Here is a 22,506-nt window from a genome sequence, read left to right on the forward strand (position 1 = left end):
GTCATTCAAAAATAAGCATACAACACTATTTGCGAATGCCGAACTGAATGCGAGCTGGAATGCCGAGCCAGCTTGACATTCAAAAATTATTGTACAACACTATCTCCGAATGTCGAACTGAATGTCGAGCTGGAATGCCGAGCCAGCTCGTCATTCAAAAATTATTGTACAACACTATATCCGAATGTCGAACTGAATGTCGAGCTGGAATGCCGAGCCAGCTCGTCATTCAAAAATTATTGTACAACACTTTCTCCGAATGTTGAACTGAATGTCGAGCTGGAATGCCGAGCCATCTCGACATTCAAAAATTATTGTACAACACTATATTCGAATGTCGAACTGAATGTCGAGCTGGAATGCCGAGCCAGCTCGACATTCGAAAATAAGCATACAATACTATATGCGAATACCGAACTGAATGTCGAGCTGGAATGCCGAGCCAGCTCGACATTCGAAAATGAGCATACAACACTATTTGCGAATGCCGAACTGAATGTCGAGCTGGAATGCCGAGCCAGCTCCACTTTCAAAAATTATTGTACAACACTATATCCGAATGTCGAACTGAATGTCGAGCTGGAATGCCGAGCCAGCTCGTCATTCAAAAATTATTGTACAACTTTATATCCGAATGTCGAGCTGAATGTCGAGCTGGAATGCCGAGCCAGCTCGTCATTAAAAGATTATTGTACAACACTTTCTCCGAATGTCGAACTGAATGTCGAGCTGGAATGCCGAGCCAGCTCGTCATTCAAAAATAAGTATACAACACTATTTGCGAATGCCGAACTTAATGTCGAGCTGAAATGCCGAGCCAGCTCGACATTCAAAAATCATTGTACAACACTATCTCCGAATGTCGAACTGAATGTCGAGCTGGAATGCCGAGCCAGCTCGTCATTCAAAAATTATTGTACAACACTATATCCGAATGTCGAACTGAATGTCGAGCTGGAATGCCGAGCCAGCTCGTCATTCAAAAATTATTGAACAACACTTTCGCCGAATGTTGAACTGAATGTCGAGCTGGAATGCCGAGCCAGCTCGACATTAAAAAATTATTGTACAATACTATATCCGAATGTGGAACTGAATGTCGAGCTGGAATGCCGAGCCAGTTCGACATTCGAAAATAAGCATACAACACTATATGCGAATGCCGAGCTGAATGTCGAGCTGGAATGCCGAGCCAGCTCGACATTCGAAAATAAGCATACAACACTATATGCGAATGCAGAACTGAATGGCGAGCTGGAATGCCGAGCCAGCTCGACATTCAAAAATTATTGTACAACACTATATCCGAATGTCGAACTGAATGTCGAGCTGGAATGCCGAGCCAGCTCGACATTCCAAAATAAGCATACAAAACTATTTGCGAATGCCGAACTGAATGTCGAGCTGGAATGCCGAGCCAGCTCTTCATTAAAAAAAAAATGTACAACACTTTCTCCGAATGTCGAACTGAATGTCGAGCTGGAATGCCGAGCCAGCTCGACATTCAAAAATTATTGTACAACACTATATCCGAATGTCGAACTGAATGTCGAGCTGGAATGCCGAGCCAGCTCGTCATTCAAAAATAAGCATACAACACTATTTGCGAATGCCGAACTGAATGTCGAGCTGGAATGCCGAGCCAGCTCGTCATTCAAAAAAATTGTACAACACTTTCTCCGAATGTCGAACTGAATGTCGAGCTGGAATGCCGAGCCAGCTCGTCATTCAAAAATTATTGTACAACACTATATCCGAATGTCGAACTGAATGTCGAGCTGAAATGCTGAGCCAACTCGTCATTCAAAAATTATTGAACAACACATTCTCCGAATGTCGAACTGAATGTCGAGCTGGAATGCCGAGCCAGCTCGTCATTTAAAAATTATTGAACAACATTATCTCCGAATGTCGAACTGAATGTCGAGCTGGAATGCCGAGCCAGCTCGACATTCGAAAATAAGCATACAACACTATTTGCGAATGCCGAACTGAATGTCGAGCTGGAATGCCGAGCCAGCTCGACATTCAAAAAAAAATTGTACAACACTGTATGCGAATGCCGAACTGAATGTCGAGCTGGAATGCCGAGCCAGCTCGACATTCAAAAATAAGCATACAACATTATATGCGAATGCCGAACTGAATGTCGAGCTGGAATGCCGAGACAGCTCGACATTCGGTAATTTGAATGTTGAACTAATGTCGAACGTCGAACGGCGAGCCAACTTCACGCACCTTCGTATGCAAAATATTACGTACGTCTTTTTGTTGTTTTGTAAGTTTGATCGATGTCGATTATTTGTCTACATCATAAAATGGTTTTTAATATATACACTTTGATAGACAGTTTATAATAATTATAACATGACAGTTGCAAAGACCATGTCATATTTTGCGAGACTAAATATTTGAGTAAGCAAATCGCTTGAGATATAAATGTGTGTCGTTAAAGTTGTTAACCTGGTAATTACGTAGTGAAGGTGTTAACTACAACGTGCAAGCGCTATTGTGTGAGTCGTGTGACAAACAGTTTAAGTAATCTTCTTTATTATGTGTCTTCGACAATTATTAAAACTGTGAAGGAGGAAAATTATCAAGTCCTTATTAAGAAGCGAATAAGGCAACGTTATTAAAACAATATTATAACTACATGTATATCGAATACATGTATTGTTTGTAAATTATCATCTCTTAAACAGTAAGCACGTAATAATTATAATATTGTATTCATAACTAACCGTGGAAACTTCAATTTTAATACTTTGTTTGTTTATATTGACTTGTATACGCTTAAAAAGCACAAATGCTCAACGCTTAGGTCGCATACTCTAGTTATAAATATGAGCAGTGCTATATGAAAAGGGGTTTTAAGCAAGTGCGTAGGTAAAGTGTCGTCCCAGATAAAAACAAACTTCATAGAAATTCGCAGTATCATCACACATTAGGGCAAAACTATGTAGTACATAAAAGAGAAACATTTTTTCTTTGTTATTTCCATTTCTATTTTGGTGGATTTTTGTGTGTGGTCAGAATCAAACAACATATTATCCATTACACATGTTATACTTAACCATGACTACATGTTATACTTAAGACGGTTCAAATATGTTACATTTTTGTTAAAACGTCATGCTTTTTGACGATGCTGCAAAGCATCGTCTAAGTTATCATACCAGTGAAAAATCTTCACAATGGCGACCTATGTAAAAGACCGAGCCAGTCCGATTGAGATAGCTCGATTTTCTAATCGGCATACCTCGCTGATTATCATTGATAAAGGTAAATATTAATAGAACAGCATATCCTAGGGAAACAGATTCAATAAGTGTATTAGAACGATAATTTTAAATTGGTAATTTTACATCTATTTTATTTTTATGGACCAATGAAACAACTATATATTTTCTCAATTTTGTTTGATATTTGTTCTCGATTTTGTAAATAAATTGCGAATGAAAACATGTAAAATTAACTTTTTACGTGATCACAAAACTAAAGAATGCGAAAATTTTCGAACCTGCAAATTGTAAACGCTGCACTTCTATGATATATATAGATAAAACAACATTTCTTTGCGTAATTGTCCGTCCCGCTAGCGCAGTGGTAAGGACGTTCGCTTTTTCACCTCTACGACACCGGTCCGATTCCCGCTCCCGGCGCAATGTTATATTTTGTCTGTTTTGTGGTCACCATTCCGGACAGGTGTTTTTTTCGGATAATCCTATCCCCCGCAGCATAAGACCATATAAAAAATTAAAAAGTATTTCAGTACAAAACAAATAGCTGGAAATTGCAGCTATCATTCAAAATTCGTCCCAACTGATCTTATTAGGTTGGAGTGCTGGACACACTCCGGGTCCCAACATTATGCAGCCTCAGCGCGGAGGTAACTCATTACCTTGGAAAAACACAAATACACACTGGGTGCAGCCTAGGCGCGTATAGACTCAAACAAGGCAACAAACTCAAGCGCGGGCATAATCATTTTAAATTAACATATTGAATACGATATTCTAACAGAAATTACACAACTACCTAAGTGTACATACCATGTTTGATATTTCGTTCGATTGTTAGATTTCAGCATATACATGTATAAGGTCATATCGCTTTGATTAGTTAACTTATCCATATGTTCCTGGGCGAACTCGGATAGTCAAGTGCTCTTACGATTGAGCTCACCTGGTCCGGCTATGTGCTCATACCTACTTTCGAGAATCATCATGAAGGTATTGCCATACTTACCGGTAATGAACAAGAATGTGACTCGCCTCCCAGTTGCTCAATGGGTCAAGTTACCCACGGGTACTACTTCCCCGTACCCCTAAACATTTTTCGTACCAAAAATGTTTCGTACCCAATTTTTTTTCGTACCAATTTTTTTTTCGTTCCCAAAATTTTCGTACCCAAATTTTTTAGCGTACCCAAATGTTCGTATCAACATATACAATTGTGGTGATATAGATACACTTGAATTGATGTTTTATATCCATCCTCTTCAAAAGCATCGTCACACCAGCACTGTCAGTACTTTGATTTCTCTTGGAACGAGGTGTTTCTGACCTTTCCTACCTTACATATTATTGTATACAATTACATATGTTTGCAACATGTTTAAGTCAGAAGTATCGAACATATTCTTTGGGCTCATGTATGGACTCGATGACTAATATATAGCGTACGCCTGACGTCTATTTAATGCTTCTGCTAAAAGTATCTTTTCGAAGATACGTACATATTTCATGTACATACATGGTCGTACTGCATATACAAGTTCAAATACATATTTAACTACACGTGTTTCATTGACATTAATGACGCATCGGAAAATAAACGTGGCTGAAATTGAGAAAACATTAAGCTGAAGATAATTAAAAAGAAAACCATCGTAGAAAATAAATACTTTCACTCATTAAACCACGAAAGTCTTTTTACAAGTAACGTCTCTAAAGTTCAATTGATGTATTCATATAATTACATGGACTTTGTGCGATGCGAAGGTTTCATACATGAAAGTCAGTAATGTACGGATTCTCCGATATCATCGATATTTTTTTGTCATTCCTTCGTATACCTGTAACGATATGTTCACTACACGTCAACGTAAAGGGTGTCGAAACGCCCAGTTTCACACATTCTGTGTTGGTGAGAAAACAGCGAGCATCTATTTATGATTTACCGGTAGCTTTGAACGCGTGTTTTCCCTGAATATTCACAGACAGACCGACAGACAGACAGACAGACAGACAGACAGACAGACAGACAGACAGACAGACAGACAGACAGACAGACAGACAGACAGACAGACAGACAGACAGACAGACAGACAGACAGACCGACAGACAGACAGACAGACAGACAGACAGACAGACAGACAGACAGACAGACAGACAGACAGACAGACAGACAGACAGACAGACAGACAGACAGACAGACAGACAGACAGACAGACAGACAGACAGACAGACAGACAGACAGACAGACAGACAGACAGACAGACAGTTTATTTCAATCCAATTAGGCATTTAAGCCCACGAGGACATGTATACAATACAAGTGTTGACGAACAGTGTAGACTAGAATACAAAATTTTAACAAAAGTTGTAGTTGTATGTTTCCAACATTTGGAGAAGATCACTTTGAGAACAATATTTAAAAAAAACATACATGCAAGATAATTCTGGAACGTTTTCTAAGCATTTAACCAATCTATTTTAAACTATAATACAATATGTTCTTATCTTAGAGGTATCTTCAATCAACTACTTTAGGTAGTATAGCTGCCTATATTTATTTTTTGTCCTTGTACCGATTACTGGATGATATTCTATTAACAATGTAGAAACATAGAAATTGGCTTTTAAAATGTAGCATACATTTATCCTAATTTGTTTCGTACTATAAAATATCATCATATAAGCATGATAGTATGTTGTTTAAAAGAAGCCTTTTAGGACTGTATTCTAAACATATACATCGATTTAACAAACAATGATAAAGTAGTAGTTATATATACACATTTACATAAGTATGCCATATTACACCACTTTATCCTGCATTAAATGGTTTCTCTACACCGGCCTCTTCGGATATGTTTATAAATTTAGTTCAATTTTACTATTACGAAAAACAAGTAAAATAACCAATCGCAAAGAAACCTTTAAATACAAAAATATAATATATAGTTTAACCCATTTATGCCTAGCGTCCTGAAAAAAGGACATTGCAAACAGCGTAGACCCAGATGAGACGCCGCATAATACGGCGTCTCATCTGGGTCTGCGCTGTTTGCTTAAATGAATTTCTTTAAGAAATATTATAAATATAGAAATAAATATACTTGACACCCCTAATTTTGGAAATAAATTTATCCAATTTAGAAGGATGGGAGAGTCCACTGGGCATAAATGGGTTAATCATTTAACTTGTATGAATGATATATCTATCACAGATGGTATTTTAACATCTATCGAATTAACATTAAGAGTGCCATAGAAATATATGCCTTACCGAAACGAAAATGTAAGACTGATATAATAGGCAACTGCTATCACTAACATCTGTACTTAACAATTTGTATCCAGTTTTCATATATTTACATGCACACTGTTTAAGAGTTTCTATTTCACTGACTACTCATCAATTTATATGTTTCAAGAAGGATTGATATTCTTACATAATGTTCTATATAGCAAATAGTAGTTGTATCAATACAGTATGTACATTATGGCCAAATGACTCAATATTTTGGGTTTTGCTATAAAACTTTTTCTTCAAATTTGCTGATCGTATTCAATGTTATCAAATTTGAAACCTTTTTATTACGATTATAACATATTGAATAATGTCAAAAAAATACGCTCACAATATATGACCTCATGATATTTTCATGCAACGCTTTTTATGTAAATGTCAAATGTAGCATAAATCGATGCTAATGTTTGACTTTTGGATACGTTGTAAATGGTTGTAAAGTTGTAAATGGTTGGAGAGACGTATTCTATTGGACGTGTAGCGTGGTAGGTAGACATCTATTTTAATCGTGCTTATGGTTTAATGAGATTGAAAGTGCAAGTTGTTTTTATATGTAATCAACATTTGACATAATGGTCCGGATTTACGATAAGAAAAAAGGAATACTTGACGTCAATTCTTTACCGGTTATCTTATTTGAATTATTTTTGGCAGAATGCTAGATCTATCTCGCGCTTTCGGATACACGCATTCAAACACTTCACACAAAAATAAAATGAACACGAAGCGAGTGCATTTCCTTTCTTTCTTTAAAGGGATCTTTTCACGCTTTGGTAAATTGACAAAATTGAAAAAAGTTGTTTCAGATTCGCAAATTTTCGTTTTAGTTATGATATTTGTGAGGAAACAGTAATACTGAACATTTACCATGGTCTAATAGAGCCATTATATGCATCTTTTGACGATTTTAAAACCTAAAAATTATAAAGCGTTGCAACGCGAAACGATTGAATAATTTGGAGAGTTCTGTTTTTGTCGTTAAATTTTGTGAAACTACGAAGATTGCTTATATAAGGTATAAAATACGTTCAGCATGTGTACTCGGCGGAATAGCTCAGTATGCTAAGGCGTTTTTACTTCAGGACTCTGGCAGGACTCCAGGGGTCACTGGTTCGAAACCTGGTCCGGGCAATGTTCTTTTCCTTTTTTTAATTTTATTCTTGATTTTTTACTGGAGCTTTTACGATCCAATGTTTACATTTATCGATATAAAGCATTTAATGAATAAGTTAAAAAATGCCAAAATCTGTGAAAAGGCCCCTTTAAGGGTTTTAAACTTATTTGTTTACTTTTTAATAATAACTGAAATGCATAGTTTGTTCAGACAGATGAACGTTTGTCATTTTTATTATGTTAATTAAATTAAGATGCCGCGACATATGTTTATCTCTCGCGAGAACAAGACAACATTTCAAGGGGACCATTCATATATTGATGTGTGTATGTACCAAAAACGTGATTTAAGCTGTGTAATCTACTATAATTCAGATATGACGCGTTAGCTATCCTTTTTAGGACAACACTGCATTATCTATAATATCAAACAATTGAATACATAATTCATAAATTTGAAGGAAGTGATTTACGTGAGTCTGTACACATCTGATGTTCACGACACACACACACACGTTTTCGAAATGATAAAGAACGTGATGAAGACCATGTAACTCGTAAACGAAATTTAACCCTCAAATTCAGGTCCAAATTCTTGACTCCATAAAAGCCACTTGCTTTTGGCGATAATATCTTTACCTGCTAGTGAATACAATTACTTTTGTCACGAACGCAGTTGAATTCTCAATGAAATTACCAAAATAATTGACGGTAAAATGTTAGATCTTGTCCAATGGAGTTTAAAAGTAATACAATTCATGTTAATAGTTCTTAATTATCTTTTGCAATACATAAAATTATGGGCTGGTAAGTTTTGGACTGCAATTGTAATCAGTCTGAATACGAATTCTGAATTTACAACATTAACCCATTCATGCCTAGAGCGTCTAGAAAAAAGGCCTTGGCAAACAGCGTAGACCCAGATGAGACGCCGCATGATGCGCTGTTTGCTTAAAGGAATTTCTGTTAGAAATATTCTAAATATAGAAATAAATGTACTAGACATCCCTAATTTTGGTAATAAATTGATCCAATTCAGAAGGATGGGAGAGTCCATTAGGCTTAAATGGGTAAAACGTGCCACTCCTGCTGTAACATGGGCATTATTTCATAAATACAGTTAAAACGAAATGTTTTCTGTGTATTCCAAACGTAGGAAAATTTAAGAAGAAAAAAAATACAAATACATGTAATTGAAATGTCTGATGAATTAAACACAATGTATTTCATTAAGAATGCATTTATTTAAACTTAATATGGTGTTCATCTCACTATATTAACATGTTATGTTTAATGAACATAAGTATTTAATCCGTAAAAAGACATCATTCGTCTAAATTTTATATTACGATGATTTACATATAGTGTTTCAAAGTTATTGGTAACACATTAATGACATTCGCAGGTTTTAATTGTTGCAAGACTAATCGGAGCGATTACGATGCTGCTCAATATGACTCGTGTGACTGCGACCACACACAATCATAGGCAATTAAACATCAAAGCATGCACCATTTCAAGAATGATCAAATTAATATGAACATATCTCGGGCACAACACTTCAGTTGGGATTACTATTGCTTTGATGAATTTCAAGCCGATGGGCTTTAAGTTGGAACGATATGAGTCGCGTTTTGGGGAAACTGGGCATGATGTATGTGCGTAAAGTGTCGTCCCAGATTAGCCTGTGCGGACAAACCTGTGCAGGCTAATCTGGGACGACACTTTACACACATGCATTATGCCCAGTTTTCTCAGAACGCGACACATATTAATCATAAAATCATCATCATCATCATCATCATCATCATCATCATCATCATCATCATCATCATTATCATTATCATCATTATCATTATCATCCACCTCCTCCTCCTCCTCATCATCATCACCATCATCATCATCATACTTTTTATCACTTCTGCTTATAACAATAAAGTTGTGTTTTGTTATGGCTGTCCATTATGGATATATTAATCATATATATTAAGTGACGTGATCTACCTATAAAAAAACAGAACAGAACGAATTGAAATAAAATACATATGTTCGTGGTTGTGTGTTTTTATAATTGTCAACACGAACAATACAAACAGAAACAGATGGAATAATGTGTATTGACTTTATTTGAAACACGAAAACGTGTTAAATATGCATAATTATATTTATAATAAAATGAATAATATACAACAAAAACTTAATAATGGTACAGGTAAAATTATACAGTAAATCAATATTATATATAAAGGGGAAACTAAATTGCTTTTGAATAAAAAGACGAAAAGTAGGAAACCCTTCGTTTGAAAAGAAAATAACGAAGGGTATTCCCACTTTATTCTTAAATAATTTAGGTATTAAAAAAAGTGCATGCCGCAACCCATAAGTCCTTCTTAACGACGAAATTCGAAAAATGTTAAGAAGAAAACTCAAGGATCCGTGGAACATTGGGCTGTTCATCCTAAAATTTGCTACTATGCTTAATGAAAAACAATCTGTAGAAGTAGACATTCACATAATCAAATGTGTTCAACCAACAGACACCCTATATTCCAAATCGATTAAAAGAGTCTCCAAAATTCAATGACATATGGGAAAGAGATGGTAGCGGCTTTATGGAGGTATTTCCGGTCTTATAGCACTGAGATAGTTCGTGAAACAGACGCGTTTCGAGCGCATTCGATGGAGATATGGGCTCGAACTTCATGGCATTCTGCGTCATCGGGTTTTTCTTGACTGAGCGTGAAAGAAATGAGGGTAGCGATTTTACGGCGTTTTCATCACAACACTCATAAGATGGATCAACGTTAGGGACTCCAAGTCGCTCTGAGCGAGTTGACGGATTTGTAGACGACATCGGAAGTGAAGCGTTCATTTCTGGAGCCTTGTTGTTTTCATCAGTATGATCAAAGTCCCCACGATCCATCATGTTCAAGGTCTCCGTCAGAACAAAAATGTAATTAGACGCCATGCGGAGCGTTTCTATCTTAGTGAGCTTGCTGTCTTCGCCGCAGTTTGGTAGAGCTCTTTTCAGATTCTCCAAGGCGTCGTTGAGCGTGTGCATTCGGGCTCGCTCCCTGTCGTTCGCCATCGTTCGTCGGGACTTCCTCAGCGTCTGTGAAATTTCCGGATCTCGCCTCTTTCCGCGGGATTTGGAGCAACGCTGCCGCTTCTTTGGCGTTTCATGTTCATCTCTGGACGACGCTCTTTTGATGGACGCGTTAACAAACGACACATCTTCAGTCAGCCAATCTTTTCCAATACTGATATTCTCCTGATCGGAATCAGACGAAAAGCCGTTTTCGTTGAAAATTGTCGTGAAATTTCCCGAGGTCAATTCGTCTCGCAAGATGCCGTACCTCATTATGGAAAGCCCGGCGCTTCTTCGTGACTCTAGTGCCAAAGCGTCAGTATGATACCCAAGCATTGTTCGTATATCAAATACAACGTACTTTTTTATTGTTGTTGTTTTTGTAAATTTGATCGATGTCGACTTTGTCTTCATCACAAAATGGACTTGAATTTATACGGTTTGATGGACAGTAAATGATAATTAAAACTTGACAGTTGCGAAGTCCAAGTCTTATTTTGAGTGGCTAAATGTTTTGAGTCGGTAAATCGCCTGAGATAAATGTGTGTCGTTAAAGTTGTTAAGCTGGTAATTACTTAGTGATAGCGTTAACTGAAAAGAGCACGCGCTATTGTGTAGGTCGTGTGACAAACAGTTTAAGTTATCTTCTTTATTATGTGTGTTTAACAATTGTTAAAACTGTGAAGGAAGAAAATTGTCAATACCTTAAATAATAATCAGCGAATAAGGCAATGTAATTAAAACAATATTATAGGAACATGTATATCGAATAAATGTCTTTCTGTAAATTATCATCTCTAAACAATACGCACATAATTACTATACGTATGTTATTCATAACAAACAATGGGAACTTTAGTTTTGATACTCTGTATATTCATATTTACTTAAATACGATGAAAAAAACGCATTTATGCTCAATGATTAGTTCGCACATATAAGTAATTAATATTAGTCTCTATTCGTTTAATCCACTAGAACATAAACGTCTCCATCCATTTTTACTCTTATGCAATACTTGTGAAGCTTTAGTCGCATTTATTAGTTATTTTACTTATGAAAACATGAAGTCAATGCATCAATAGCTTAAATGTCTTAAAGCCTTTAATTATAATACTGGTGAATAAGTACGTTTTTTACCAACGAGCGGTCCTGATAACAGGATTAAAACAAGCCTACATTTTTTAACACTTAACGTTCTAGCCATAAAATAATTTGCAACTCGTATAAGCAATACGTTCTGGTAATATTTATACGCTCTATTGTTTATAAAATAAAGTTATACGGACGTACTCGGAAATAGGAGCATTATGTCTGTCATGGAACATATTCTTTTGTCGGATGCATTGAATCGATGACTGATATATAACATGCGCTTGACGTCTATGTAATGCTTCAGCAAAACAATATACACTAAGATACGTACATATTTAATTTACAAACATGATCGTACTGCGTATACAAGTTGAAATTGACATTAAATACAAATGTTTCATTGTTTTTATTGACACATCGATGAGACTGTATTTGAACATACATTTAACTGAAGATCATTAAAAGGAAAACTGTCGTAGAAAATAAATTCTTTTACGCATTAAAGCCCGAAGTTCTTTTTACGAGTAATGTCTCCAAAGCTGCATTGATGTTCTTACATAATAACGCACACATGTATTTATGCGATGCGCGAGTTTGAATAATGAAAATATAGTATCTGTCGTGTATTGATTCTCCTAATGGTATCGAGAATTTTTCGTTCTTACTTTGTACACATGCAAAGACATGTTTAACACTCGTTTCCCGCGTCGCAAGCTGGTTCCCCGCATGAAAGATGCCAGAAAGGAGTATAAACGTGCGTTGATCATATATGATATGTTGTACGTCGACGGCAAACCGGTACGTCCATAGAAACACGACGAGGATGAACTATCTATCCTGTCGTGGTACACAGACTCAAAAGAGACAAAAAAGAATCTAGTGGTTTTGTTAATATTCTTAAACATTGTGACATATGTTTTCTCTACGAATCTTGGTGTGACTCGGAAAGTTATAACCAGTTTAACGGATATATATCTCACTTTTTTTTATCGTAAATTCAAACATACCAATGCCAAACGTAGTAGCGGTGGAATTGTTTTACTTTACAAAGAATATTTAAAGAATGGAATACATATAATAAAAAAACACATAAGTAGCCATTATTATACTTCAGATTGCATCATTGACAGGGCATTATTAGATAAACCACTCGGGGTAAAATTGTTCGATATTTGTAATGGTCGCATTGGTAATAGTGATCAATACAGATTTTTGGCAAATAACTGATGTTCAGTGATCGATTATCTTTTAACGAAAGAAAGTAACTTCTCACAAATACAACAACTTTATATAGATCAGAACAGAATAACAGAGGGAATAATTCTTTCTCTGCACAAAAGTTCATTTGAGTCCTACTTAGACATTCTACCATTCTCTATTATACATCCCTGATTCTACAAAGAAGTTTGAGATACCTTTTCACTAGAGTTAGATTGTCAGCCCACCCACTACATATTCAAACCGGTCGTTATGCAAGAGAACTTTCTAGAAATCAACGATACTGCATTTGTTGCGATTTGACCGATATTGAAGATGAATTTCGCTTTATTCGTTATTGTCCGGCGTTTGGAAACATTACAAAAATACATTATGACATGTACTTATAAAAGACCATCTATGTATAAATATTTAAGTTTACTGCAATTGAATAATAAAACTGAACTAAACAAAGTATGCATTGGTGTAAAAGAATCACTTCAAGTATGAACATCTATTCTAAATACAAGAATGCTTTAATTGTCCATCCTTTTTTCTTGTTGTTATTGTTATATTTAATTTGTGTTCATGCCACTTTATTCGCTAAGAAAATGATTTGTAAATATGTATACAAATTTATTCCTTTCACAGTTGACAAACTGTATTGTTTTCAATATGTGTTGTTGACGATGTAGATTGTACAAGTCGAAAAACTATATGTGGAATTGTCTGTCACGTCCACCTAGGGGATGTCGATTCTTCCAGTTTTCACATATGCTATATAGGCGAGAACACAGCGCTCATGTATTTATAAATTGCATTTAAACGCGTGTTTTTCCGAATATTCACAGCACAGTTTAAAGTGATATTAGACGCATTATCACTGTTGAATTGAGATGAAAAGCAGTAACAGGTCAAAATAGTTTGTTAAAATGTGGTAACTGACCAATTATCTGCAACTCATTTTGCTACCAATTGTTTATATAAAAAATATATATTATATTCGATATATTACATGACTGTCCCAGTCCTCTAAGCCGAGCGGAATTGTCTTTCTTTATTAGGATCGGAGTTAGTGTTTGTGTGGCGTAAGATAGAAATCGTTGATCCGTACAACAAAATTGTGTCTTTGTGTCGTGTGAACGAATCTGCACTAAATCTAAATATAGATTGAATCAACATTTCAAAAATGGTCCAGATTTTCGATAAGAAAATGGATATTTGTCTTTTTTTTTGAATTGAGTGTCTTTTCCGCGCAATACTTGAATTCTTTACTTTCCGTTTATTCAAATATTCTTATCTGAAATATTTTCCCAGACTGTTGGATTGATCTCGCGCTTTCGGATACAAGCTCATACACGCATTGAAATAGTTCAGACAAACATAAGATGAGTGCATTTCCTTTCTTCTGTAAAGGAGTTTCAACCAAATTGTTTACTATTGAATTATAACTGAAAAACATTTTATTTTTCAGACAGATGGACATTTTTGGCGTGAACGTTTGTCCTTCTTATTATTAGTAAAACTATTCTGCTGATGCAATTAATATACATCTCTCGCGAAAACAAAGAATGCTTCTTGATGTTTGTATGTATCAACAAACGTTATCTAAGCCGTGTAATCTACCATAATTTAGATATGACGCGTCGTAAAACCTCCTTCTTTTAAATGACAATACTGCATTATCTATAATATGAAAACGTTGAATACATAATACATAGATTTGAAGGAAGTGATTTAAGTGAGTCTGTAAAAATCTTCGCTCCAAGATACTAACATACACGTTTTTGCAATGATAAAGAACGTGATGAAGACCATGTATCTCGCAAACGAATTCTAACCTTCACATTCAGGTCCAAATTCTAGACGCAATAAAAGCCACTCGCCTGTGTCGATAATGTCATCACATGCTTTTTAATACACTTAAATTGTCGAACTTTTGTCACGTACGCTGTTGATTTTTTCTCAATGAAATTACCGAAATCATTGACGGTAAAATTTGATAGGTTGTTAAATGGGCATTTTAAAGTAATACAATTCCTAATGATGGCGCTTACAAAGTATGTTTTGCAAAACATACAATTATGAGTAGGTAAATTTTGGAATGATATCAGTCTTAATACGAATTCGCAATCGACCCACTCTTGGTCTACAACCGAAAGAACAATATTAACGAAACTGCTACGTGCAAGTCTTGCTGTAACATATGGGAATGATTTCATAAATACAGTTCAGATTAAAAGTTTTTCTCTGTATTCCATACAACAGTATTTTTAGGAAAAATACAAATATAAGTGATTAATATGCCAAATTAAACACAATGTATTGAAGTATGTATGCATTTCATAAATCTTAATATGGTGTTCTTCTCAGTATGATAACATATAAAGTTTTATGAACTAAAGTAATTAATTCGTAAAAAGTCATCATTCGTCTTAATTTTATATTACGATTATTTATTGTGTCAAAGTTATTGGTAACGCATTAATAACAATCACATTTTTTATTCTTGCAAGACTAATCAAAGCGATTACTTTGCTGCTAAACGTGACTCTTGTTAATGCAACCATACACAATCATCGGCAATGTAACATCAACGCATGCACCATATCAAAAATGATTAAATTAGTATGAACATATCTCGGGCACAACAACTCCGTTGGGATTATTATTGCCTTGATTTATTTCAAGCCGATGGGCTAAAGTCGGAACGATATTACTCAACAGAACAACAGGGTTAGGTAAAATAACGAGTTAGGTATAATATGTGTTGCGTTCTGAGAAAAATGGGCTTAATGCATGTAAGTAAAGTGTCGTCCCAGATTAGATTGTGCAGTCCGCACAGGCTAATCAGGGACGACACTTTCCGCCCAACAAGATTTTTGCTAAGAAGAGACTATCTTTAAACAGAAAAAATCATAAAAGTTGAAAGTGTCGTCCCTGATGTGCCGACTGCACAGGCTAATCTGGGACGACATTTTACGAACATGCATTATGCCCATTTTTTTTCAGAACGCGACTCATATAATGTGCTAATTTACACAAATTTATATTCATATCTGCATATACTTTTCCGATCCTTATTTATGATTAATTTGATAACGCCAAAGTAATAAGTTATGTTTCATTTACAAGAACTGTCAGAAGACAGCACGCTCGACTTTTCGAGTGCTTGACAGTATAACGTAAGCCATCATGGGGAAATTGTTCAGATTCAATATGGTCAAGGTACATTGTAATATAGTCATATTCTAACCATAATTGAAACATATTGATCGCTTATGTTTTAAAGAAGTGGTACATTATAGACGATTCTGAGTTCAGGTATATTTTCCACAATCTATTGAACATTTGTAAAGACATAAAACATACTAATAAGATTATATTTCAAGTTTGATAGCAAAGGCTTCGGTGGGATGGTTGGACGGTCTTTCAAAAATAAAATTATAAAAATAATTATTTATGATTTGTTACCATGTTTAAAAAAACAACAACAAGAGATGTGTTTGTCAGAAACACAATGCCCCCTAATGCGCCGCTTTGATTTTTTTTTACCTTTGACCTTGAAGGATGACCTTGACCTTTCACCACTCAAAATGCTCCATGAGATACACATGCATGCCAAATATCAAGTTGCTATCATCAATATTGCAAAAGTTATGACCAAGGTTAAAGTTTTGTGACGCATACAATGACAGACACATACAATGGCAGACATACAGACAAAAACAATATACCCCCTATCATTGGATCCGGGGGCATACACTTTTCTTTGTGTGTGTGTGGTGGGGTGGGGTGGGGGTGGAGAGGGGGAATAATGTGGGGGTGTGGTCATTTATTAGATGATATTACAAAAAAGAGAGCTGTCTCCATAGGATGGCATATGCCCCTGATAAACGCTTTGATAGAAGTTATGAGCATATTTCAAAACCTAAACGCGGACCCTAAGTTCACGGTCAAGATCAAAGGGGTCAAAATTTGTGTGCGTATGGAAAGGCCTTGTCCATATACATGCATACCAAATATGAAGGTTACCCCAAGCATTTATTGTTTACGGTACAGCGTCACTTGTACACTACATCATACTGTGTCATAACTGTTTACAGTGAAGCCACATACACACGAGACATTTCTATGTTATAAACCCTTTTTTTTCTATTTTGCGTAAATGTTAAATGTTTTAACTTATGTTATTACATGCTTTGTGTGTTATTATGAAAAAGTAAACGTATGTGCGTCAATAAGCTATTAACAATACAATTCACAATATCATAAAAATCACATTCTCACATTAAATGATCAATTTTATGATAAATGCATCAATTACTACATCATCAACATATCAATTTACAAATAAATAATAATCGATTAGTTGTTTATAATCGCTCAATAATAGCGATGATTCGGAGCTCAAATGCGTAAAAACGATGAATCTGGCCGTGTAACACGGGACTTGTTAATCGATATCGGGATTTGTTTTCGCTGTTAAAAGCTTTACATAATAAACGTGAACATCAAAACGAAGAGCAGCAGTATCAAACAGGAATAGAATTGAAAAGAGAAATACAAACAGAAAAAGTTTACTCCGTACTGGCTCAAACCACTGACGTTAACCACTCGGCCACCCGTGCAAATACATTTAATTATGAATGTTATGCTTTGAATTGTCGGACCGTATTTGGTACAAAAACGAATATGGTACAAGTTTGTACCATATTCGGCCGAATATGGTACAACTGTCTAATTGTACCATATACGTATCTGCAGTTTTGGGGTAAAATGCCTGACCGAATATGGTACAAACTTGTACCATATTCGGATGAAAAATGTACCACATTCGTTCCGAATATTATACACACTCATCATCGTAATCATCATCATCATCATCATCGTTATCTCATCATCATCATCATCATCATCATCATCATCGTTATCTCATCATCATCATCATCATCATCATCATCATCATCACATCAATTATCAACACCCCAATGATCATCATCGTTGTTATCTTTACCAACACCACCATCATCATCACCATCAAAACCAACATCATCATATCCATTATCATGATCGTAATGGTGATCACAAAAGTTTTTTTGTGATGATAATGACAGCGATGTTTTCGGTCGATAATGAGGATGTTGTGATGATGATGACGACGATGAGAATATCATCATCATCATCGGCCAATAAACATCGCCATCATCATCATCACAAATATTTTGTTATCATCATCATCATTATCATCATCGTCGGCCGATAAACATCGCCGTCATCATCATCTAAAAACTTATCATCATCATTATAACCATCATCATCGTCCGATAAACATCGCTGTCATCATCATCCCAAAACGTTTGTTATCATCATCATCATCATCATTATCATCATCATCATCATCATCACCACAATCATCAAACCCCAATCATCATAACCACTGTCATCATCATCACCACCACCATCATCATCACAATTTTTTTACCATCATCATCATCACAAATGTTTTGTCATCATCATCATCACATATTCATTTTACATTTTGTATTTTATAATTTGTTTCATTCAAGAGATTCAACAAACTTGTACTTTTTTCATTTATTGGTATACTGACAGGATTTTTCAAAGTAATATTGAAGAACATAGAACAGCATTTAAATTTTAATCCAACTGTAGCATTTTGACAAGACATAATATACATATATACATTCATTTTAGTAGCAGCCAAAATATCCCAAATGTGCTTCGTAAAAAGTTACCAGTAAATGAGCAAATGACAACAAATTTCCGGTAGAAGAACATAATCATCAATCACAAAAATAACATAACAGGTTTCCAAACACCGATATACATCTATATTTCACCTGTAATGTCTGTACATGACATCTATGATATCATACCAACCGATTCCACTAACACGCAAACGCAGCCATGCGTTTGCCCATTTTGGCCCCTTGATGATTTCTTTTATTGCCGAAATAAGACCGCTGTTTCTGCCCGCTCTTGTTAATAGGAAACGAACGCTAACAGGATTTCTGTTACTAGTATCTAGTCCAATATCCGGCCGAATGTAAATTCTAGGTGTTTGCAAACTCATTGACCTTATTAAATCTCTAAAGGGTTTGCCGACCTTCGCCAACACAAACTGGATTGACGGGTTTGATTGTATGCAGAACTTAAAAATTTCAACTTGAATGTGAAGTGGTAACATCAGAAATGGAAAAGTCGTTCGCTTCTGTGCCCTCCTATTGTTTATCATATCTTGAAGCTCTTTCAGGGCTGAACACACAGAGACGTCACCGTTGTCGCCAGAGTCACCGTTGTCGCCGGAGTCACCGTTGTCGCCAGACGCAGCGTTGTCGCCGGTGTCACCGTTGTCGCCGGAGTCACCGTTGTCGCTGGAGTCACCGTTGTCGCCGGAGTCACCGTTGTCGCAAGAGTCACCGTTGTCGCCAGACGCAGCGTTGTCGCCAGATGCAGTGTTGTCGCCAGACGCAGCGTTGTCGCCGGAGTCACCGTTGTCGCCAGACGCAGCGTTGTCGCCGGAGTCACCGTTGTCGCCGGAGTCACCGTTGTCGCTGGAGTCACCGTTGTCGCCGGAGTCACCGTTGTCGCAAGAGTCACCGTTGTCGCCAGACGCAGCGTTGTCGCCAGATGCAGTGTTGTCGCCAGACGCAGCGGTGTCGCCGGAGTCACCGTTGTCGCCAGAGTCACCGTTGTCGCCAGACGCAGCGTTGTCGCCTGACGCAGCGTTGTCGCCAGACGCAGCGCTGTCGCCAGAGTCACCGTTGTCATACGACTGTTCTAAGCGTGATATTATGTCCTTGTACACGCGTTGATTGATACGGATACTAACGTAATGCATGCCAAATCCTTCTGGGAAATACCCCAATGCAATTGTTCCAACATCACCATCGAACTTTCCATCTGCTGACACAATTGATGAGTGTTCTAGTCCTCGGGTAGAAACTACCAGGCACTGCAAATTATATTCTCTCATAAGTGCAATGAGCGTGAGGTTGTCGCCGTATGTCCCATTCTTAGACATATTCTTAACGTATTCATCAAATGTTTCATCATAGACAAAAGTTTCATAGAAATATCTGTTTTCTACAATGTGATGGACTGCTTCCTTACGTAAAGCATCTACGTCTTTGTATATACCAATTTTACCAAGTTGATGCGATATAGCAGCAAATTGACAATTTCCATCCGGATTTGGGTCCATGGCAATATTCACCCCATCCAACAACTGCAGATTTTCATGGTGTGTTAAAACATGATAGTACTTAGTTCTGTGATTTTGTTTCTCTGAGCGGTTCTGTTTTAATGAATGTTTTTTAATTTTTCGTTGTTTCTCTAACGCAACAGTTAGGCTAGTCATGTTTTCGACCCCAACCGATTTGCTTACGAATCCAAGTTCGGGTTTGTCCGGTACTTGAAATGACACGATATAAACACCATTTCGTTTTACTTTTTCTACCTTGCCTTCGATAACATATCTTTTGGTTGGCACCCTGGATTTTCGAAAGGGATAGCGAATTAATACTGTCTCTCCTACTTTGTACTTGCTTGGGGAAGTTGCGTTTTTCAACAGCGACCTGTAAGCCTTTTTATTTGCTCGCCGTATGGTTTTCTTCATTTCACGAGAACTATGACGTTCTTTGGTAAAAACATGACTTCTTCCGTAGTAGGCTTCAAAGGGCGTGAGACCCCCAAGAACTCGTTTGAAACTTGTGTTTATGGCATAGGCTAAATCTTGAAGCCCTTCGACCCAGTTAAATCCACGTTTACTTTTTGTTGCAAATAGAATCTTGGCCTTTATAACACTGTTTGACCTTTCACACTTGCCCTGTGATTGAGGATGATACGGCCTACTATTGATCATTTTGATGTTGTACTTGTTCAACAAAAGTTTCATACTAGGGCCTTTAAATTCCAGTCCGTTGTCAAATTGGATGATGTCAGGGGCAAGGTTAACCATCAACACGTCCTCTAATGCCTTTGCAACTTCACGCGAACTCTTCGTTTTCAGGGGTTTTGGCATAACGTACCTAGAATAAACGTCCACGACTTGTAGAATATAACTGTATGTGGACCCCTTGTAGCTAACACTTTGATTTTTCATGTTAATTATGTCAATCTGCCATCTTTTGCCTGGTTCCTCTTCTGTAATTGTCTTTGGCTTTGGCTTGTTTGTAAATCTCGGATACTTCTCATGGTAATACTTGCTATTGTACAGTATTTCAAGGATAGCTTGTTCCGAGAACCCCGTGTAATTTACTTTCAGTTTGTTGTAAATAACCCTTGCTCCACATCCTTTGTTTTCCATGAACATCTTCTCAACAAATCTAGGAAGATCTTCTTTCACAAGGACTTGCTTTCCGCCACACAATAAAGAACCCCGGTCACCAAGCTCGAAGTCCTTACGTTTTCTAATCATGGCCAAACAATTATTCTCTTCAGGTGTCCGTTTCTTCACAGGGACATCGAACGATCCGTTTAAACATCTGACAATAATGTCGTACTTCGACCTGGGCAAGCACCCTAATTGCTTCCTTTTTCTCCTAATTGCTTCCTTCATCTGAAATAATATAATAAGTTATTATACATTTATACTTCATTAGTTAATAGAGCTTGTATTGAACACCGCGTGTCGAAAACGAATGTCTCACGACATGAGCTGAGCTAAAATCACTCGTCTGATAGCTCCGCTAAAATTTACAATCCGAACTTCCGGGCAATATGCGCAATGAAAGTAGCAAGTACTTCATGTAAAGTTTCATTGAAATCCAACCGAATTCAAATTCAGGGGAAAAATAGCGGGCAAACTTATGGCGGTCAACGGACAAACGGTCTGTAGAAACCAATGCTACGTGGATGGAAGGGATATAAAGAAGGGGCCCTGGGGGCCTAGGTCGCTCACCAGAAGTCACGACTAGGCAGGGTTCGAAGGTCAAAGACCTATAAACTCCATAAAATTTAAAATGTTCAAATCTACAGATTACAGGAGCTCGATCTGATTTTGGTGGAAAATACACTTTCGAAAAAATGACTGTAGCTTAAATATTTTAGCAGTTTAGGAGTTACGCACCCGGAAGGAATGCCACGGACAATTGGAAATACGGACGGACAACTGCAAATGCACTCTGAGGGGGGGGGGGGGGATAAAACATAAAAATCAATGCATGTTAAAACATCAATGCATATTAAGACAACTGAAAATTAAAATTATGTACAGTACTTACTGTCAAGAATTCTTTTGAAGTTTGAAGAAAGTTTGGATTTCAATTCTTTCTAGTCGAAAATCACAACTTTTCTTGCCGACCGCCAAGTCAAATATGGTTACTGACTTCTGAGTAAGACTCGTGTGCAAAATTCCCGCCTTTTTAAAGCGGCACGTTATCAAAGAAAAAATCGGAAACTTCAAAGCTTTGTCGGCTTCTCAGCAATATGACGTCGGAACGACAAATCAA

Source organism: Dreissena polymorpha, chromosome 4, assembly GCF_020536995.1.
Source record: "Dreissena polymorpha isolate Duluth1 chromosome 4, UMN_Dpol_1.0, whole genome shotgun sequence".
In the NCBI taxonomy this organism is placed as follows: Eukaryota; Metazoa; Mollusca; class Bivalvia; order Myida; family Dreissenidae; genus Dreissena; species Dreissena polymorpha.